Raw genomic sequence first — 6,318 nt, 5'->3', positions numbered from 1 at the left:
CGTCCCCCAAACCATGGATGATCGGGTTTCGTCCTCGAAGTGTGTCCCATGTCGAAGCCACCGTGAATTCCCCATGCTTAGAGAGGTTCCACCTCGGGATATCCTGTTCGTCATGGAGGATCGGTGTATTAATGATGCCATCGATAACATGCTGAGGGAGGCCGGCCTGATTGTGAAGGAGTTGAAGCTTGGGCACATCCCAACCACCATTTGTAATGAACTCCGAGACCCGGGTGGTTGGTCTTCCCCTATCATCAAGACTAAGTTCCCTCAGAGGGCTATTGCCAAGCCAAATGTCATCCCAGAAGTAGATGTCCCCTTGTCCCACTAGCCATCTCATGTGCGGTTGCGCGAGGGGCCATGCTCTTGAGAGCCTTCTCCACGTAGGGCTACTCCTGCTCGGCAATCTCAAGGTGAGCGGTGTGGAGTTGGAGCAATATTTTGCCATCATGTATCTTGCCCAAAGGGAGTTTTGCTCCCGAAATCGCCACCAAAGTTTGATATTGAAGGCGCGGAGGACCTCCATAGTTTTTCGGATCCCAAGGCCTCCTTCATCAGTGGGCCGGCACATTTGTTCCCATCCAATCCAATGGGTCCGCTTCTTTTCATTCGTAGACCCCCAAAAGAATCGGGCCATTTGTTGATCAAGTTGCTTGAGGGTACCGGCCGTGGGCTCGACGGCTTGAAAGATGTGCAAGGGGATCGCTTCAAGAGTGCTCTTAATCAACGTAAGCCTTCCTCCAAAGGATAGGTGACGGTGTGCCCATCCTGAGATCCTTCTTGCAATCTTTTCCCGTAGAAAGAGGAACATGTCCGTGCGTTTGGCACCACGATAGATAGGGACTCCGAGATAGAGAAAAGGAAAGGCCCCTCTAGAGAAGCCTCCTTCCGCCTGGATCGAGTTTGCCCAATGTTCATGGGCCTCGGCAATATAGAAATTACTCTTGGCGAGGCTGACTTGTTGGCCGGAGACTCTTTCATATTTTTCGAGACAGGCTCTTAGCCGGCGCATAGGATTTGCCGCCGCTTGAGTGAAGATGATAATGTCGTCCGCATAGGCTAGGTGGCTGATCTCCATGCATCTCCGGGAGGCTTTGAACGTCATGTCCTTTTGACCGAGGATGAGCTTATCTAATGCTCGGGACAGGTAGTCCGCAGCGATTACGAACAGAGCGGGGGAGATCGGGTCTCCTTGCCGAAGTCCTCGAGTTGATCTAAAGAAGCCCGAGGGTGCCCCGTTAACAAGGACCGAGAACCAGCAATACCCAATACACCTCTCCATAAGTGAAATCCATGAATCCGGGAAACCCATACGGCGTAAAACTTTGAAGAGGAATGGCCATTGGACCCTATCATAGGCTTTAGCCATGTCAATCTTTACTGCCACATTAGGTGCTGGGGAGCATCTAGCAAGCTCATGGAACATCTCTTGGGCCAGAAGTGCGTTGTCGTTAAGGAGCCGACCTTTGACAAATCCACTTTGGTTTGGGGAGATGACCTGTGGGAGGAAAGGAGAGAGTCGAGAGGTGAGTACCTTGGTAATGATCTTGTTTAAAACATTGCAGAGACTGATGGGTCGGTAGTCGGTCCATGACTCCGGCGATGCCTTCTTTGGGATAAGGACTATGCTTGTGGCCGTGATGCTCCTCGGCAGGAAGGCCCCTCTGAAGAACTGTCTGATTGCTTCCACTACCTCCGGCCCCACAATGGGCCAGCAGGCTTGATAGAAGGTGGCCGAGAAGCCGTCGGGTCCGGGTGCACTATCTCCGGAAATGCAAAAGGTGGCACTCCTGACCTCGTCCGCACTTGGAGCATCTGCGATGTCAGCGAACTGCTCGGCTGAGTGGACCTGCTGGATTAGGTCGAGGTCTGGATCTTCAAGTGTCGGATTGTTGGGGGCAAGGAGTTGTTGGAAGAACTCCACTGCGGACTTTTTAATCTCGGCTTCCTCGGTGAGCTCCTGCCCATTGACACGTATTGAATGGATGCGGAGACGAACCCTCTTTTGTTTCACCCAGCTTTGGTAGAACCGGGTATTTTTGTCTCCCTCGGCAAGCCACCTCAAAGCTGCCTTCTGTCGCCAAAAATCTTCTTCCATTCTCAGCAAAAGGATGTACTCGGCAATGTGTTTGTTGATCGCTGTCCTGTGATCCGGAGTCGGCCTTGCTTCGAAACAAGATTGGGCCAGAGCAATTTCTTCCTCCTTTTCTTTTAGATTAGCATGGATGTTTCCAAAAACCTCTTTGTTCCACTTCTTAAGGGCCTTTTTAACTCTGGCCTGCTTGATTTGAATGTTTAGGATTCCACCCGCCCCCGTGGGCTCCTCCCATGCTTTTTGCACTACGGCCATGAATCCTTCATGTCGGATCCACATGTTCTGGAACCTGAAAGCCTTGGCTCCAGCGGATGTGTTCATCTTCGTGCACCTGACAAGAATTGGTCCATGGTCCGAGGCAATCCGGGGGAGGTTCGTAACCCGAGTAGCCTCGAAGGTCTTAGTCCAATCCTCGCTGACAAGCACTCTATCCAACCTTTCAAAAAGGCCATTCTTGGCCCAAGTGAATGCCGCTCCATCAAAACCAGGGTCAAGCAGCCTACAATCTTCCGTTGCCTCCGCAAAATCTACCATCTCGGCTTGCCGGTTGGTATCACTTCCGACTCTGTCTTGGTGAGATAGCATGGTGTTGAAATCGCCACCGATGATCCAAGGTGTTCCCTCAAGAGGCCCGGCAATCTCTCTCATCTTGTCCCATAAATGATGTCTTTCAGCCCTTGTACATTTGGCGTACACGGCTGAGATGGCCACCGGCCTAGCAAGGCGGTGGGATTTGAGGTACCCGTGAAGAATTTGTTCCGAGTCAACCTCAATATCAAAAGTGGACCCCTCTTCCGCAAACATCCAAATCTTCTCGTTCGTGTTCGAACCAATGAAGGACAGCCCCAAGGCCTTAGAGAAACGGTCCGGGTCCGGTTGTGTGAGCGGTTCCATTATTGCAAGAAATAAAACATTATGACAACCAATTAGTCTTTTCAGAACGTTTTGAGTGGGCGCATTCGCGATCCCCCTCACGTTCCAAAACATGAGATTGTACGACATTATTAACAAGAAGGGTGCGTACCCAAAGAGGTTGAAGGCCCTCCTTGATAGTCAGTACGGTGTTGCTCATTGTTCGGAGCGACCTCCTCGGCGTCCTCGGCCGAACTGTTGCCTCCTAACTTCTCGGCCCCCACGTGCAATTCCATAAGGTCTTCGTCCGCATCCCCACAATTCTCAACATCAAATTCTCCGTTCTCCATGAGAGTATAATATTGGTTAGTGCTCATGTGGTTCTTTGCCGAGAAGAACCCACGCCCCCTTGTCAAAGCATGGCGCGCGCCTCCTCTCGGATTCCCTCGCCGAACTGGTGAGACCAAGCTCCTCGCATTGGGGGAGCCCCACTCCACGTCCATGTTCCCACGTGGTGTTGGTGGTTCGGTGGTGGAATGCAATGGATTCCCCCGGTTCGGTGGGGACTTCCCAATCTCGATCCCGGCAATGAGCCCGGCAATCTGAGTTCCGGAGCTCGGTCCGCTCCCCAAAGTAGAGTCACCCTTGGAGTTCGGTCCCTCCCAGGAAGTATCACCGGAGTCCTCCCCATTTGTTTTGTTATTGTTTGGTCGATCACCGGCCTTGCCTTGCTTCTTCCCCTGATGTTTCCATTCGTTGGAGCTGGAGGCATTCTTCCCCATATCTTGCTTCCCCTTCTCGGTCTGTCTCTCGGGTTGTGGCTGTTTTGGCGGGCCGTTGTGATAGTTTCTCTTTGGCGGCCGTTCCTTCTTGCCCGTCGCATAGCACACCTCACTTGCATGGCCGACATGTTTGCATTCTCGGCAATATGATGGTATCTTATCCCATCGGACTCGCTGCACCGTTTCTCGCCCACCAAGATCGAGGATTATCTCTTCGGTAGGTGGTTTTGTGATGTCTATCTCGACGCAAATTCGGGCAAATGAAAGCCGAGTCTTGTTTGCCGTGGCTCGATCAATTTGTATTGGATTGCCGAGAAGCTTGCCGATGGCGAATAAGGCGGATTGGTCGAAAAGATGAATGGGGAGGCCAATTAGGTTGCACCAAATTGCCGCAATGGGGGACTCGCAGTAAGCATCAAAGTCCGGGGACCATTTGAAGACCCTCATCGGGTGTCGGTCAATGAGCCAAACGGGCGTACCCCTTGGGCCTCCAAGGATTCGGGCATAGTCCGCCAAGTCCTCGCATTGAATGAGAATATGTTTAGCATTAATGTACTTCCAACTAAATCCACACCGAAGTTTAATATTATCGAGGGTCTTTTGGATTTGCAGTCCCGTAGGGATAGAGTGAGAGAACTTACCCACAATGGCGTGTCCCATGCTCTCAGCAAGCTTTTGAGTTTCCGCTCCGGAGAAGTAAATGGCCGGGATGCCGTCGGACACTGAAGCAAATCCAATGTTCTGGAGCTTATCCGGTTCAAAGGCTTGGGGGCCGGTAGGGTCAGTCGAGCCTTTGAGCATGTCCGCCATCGTTTTCGGCCGACCGGGGTGGCTTGCGGCGCCTTCACCCCGGCCTTGAAGAGTGTTACTCGCCAAGCCCGACGGGGTACCCTTAAGCAAGTCCGCCATCGATTTCGGCCACGGCGAGGGCCCCGGTGTAGCTTCTACCCCCCCAAGTTGATTAACTACATTCGGCCCTTGTGTTGCGGCATCCGTCGCGGACTTAGGTGTGTTTCCATTTCTCTTCGGATTGTTGAGTTCGGCTTCTCCATTCTCGGTGTGGATCTTCTCGGCACCTACGTTGCCGTTGTGTGCCCTTCTCGGCTTTTCCATTCTCGGCTTTTCGGCTTTTTCTTTCTCGGTGTGGATCTTCTCGGCTTTTTCCTTCTCGGTGAGGATCTGTTCGGCATCATCCATAGGCGTATCGTTGGGTGTTGGTGTGTCTCTTGTCACTGCAACCATCTCGGCACTAGGCGTGGCCTTGTTCGTCGTCTCGATAAAAGGCTTTTCTCGGTAGACGTTAGGGTTCGACTTCGGTCGCGGCTGGCCGAGCTCCGCACTGTAATGTTCCGAACTAGCCTCAAACGTAGCTCGGAGCTTGCTAGTTCGTCCTCGTTCGAGAGGGGGAAAGTCCTCAAGAGAGGGTTCATTCCCATCCCGAGGTGTGTGTGTGACACTTTGCATGCATCCCGAAGAGTTTAGGGGGAACTCCAGTGGTTTGTGACCGGCCGTAATGAGAGGTTGCGCAACCAATGTGTCTAGCATCTCCGCCGAGTCCAAGGCGGCTAAGTGGATGATTTCGGCCTTTGTTGGTTGCGTTGGGGCCTCCACGACAATCGTCTCACGTGAGCTCTTGGGACGGAAAGGAGTTAGCCCACTTTCGGAAGGAGGTTTTGGTCTCCAAGCCAATTCGGGAAAGTTGGGTTGCTGCAAAAAGGAGCTAGATTTTTGTTGTTTTGGGGGCTCAACGGATGCATTGGGGCCAGCATCACGTGGTGTTCCGAAGTGGCAAGGCGCCAAGGAACTTTCGGAAAGTGATTTTGTTGTTGTGCCCATTTCGGGCAAGTTGACTATCGCGTCCACCAAGGCCTTTTGACCCATGCTAGAGCCATCTCTCTCCGAGCAGCCATCATGTGGGGGGTTGTGCTCTCCTCCGTCACCGGTCCCCGCGTTTGCGCCGGCCGCAAGGTCATCGGCCGGAGCGTTGCCAACAGTTCTGGCGCCGGCAAGTTCTTCATTAATCTTAGCTTCATCTTCACCGTTGGGATTAGGGGAGGGCTCCATCGACGTCGGGAAGATGGGGCCTTTGCATTTTGGACTTCCGACCGGCGAGCTCCCTTCGGCCCCGAAATCAATCTTCTTCCTAAGTTGCTTGTCCTCCGGCATCGGTGAGGGTACGAACCTTTTCCGACCAGTGCCTTTGGTGGGAGGGGCTGGTGTACTTTTCCGTGCCTTCACCTTCATTTTCAAAGTTTTCCTCGCCACTTTCTTGCAGGGAAAAATTATGGAGGGAGACTCCTCCGACGTGAAAGTCATTGGCTGGTCCGAGAGAGGGTCCTCGGCCGACCGGAGGACCATTAGCTGGTCCGAGATGGTGCGCGGTTCTTCGGACTCCGGGGGGGGATCCGGCAGGAGCTCCGGCATGATCGAGAGAGTGAGTCGAGTCACCAGCCGCTCCGGAGCTTTGTTCGTGCCTTAGCCAAAGGAGTGGGTTGGTTGGTGAGAATCCGAGGTCGGGAGGGTGGTGGGTGGCTGGTGGAGCGGGGGCGTGAGGGGGACCGTCGACAGTGGTGAGCCGAGTGAGAATGG

The sequence above is a fragment of the Salvia splendens genome, chromosome 10 (genome assembly GCF_004379255.2).
Source record: "Salvia splendens isolate huo1 chromosome 10, SspV2, whole genome shotgun sequence".
NCBI lineage: Eukaryota > Viridiplantae > Streptophyta > Magnoliopsida > Lamiales > Lamiaceae > Salvia > Salvia splendens.
Note: the sequence above shows the minus strand (reverse complement) of the source record.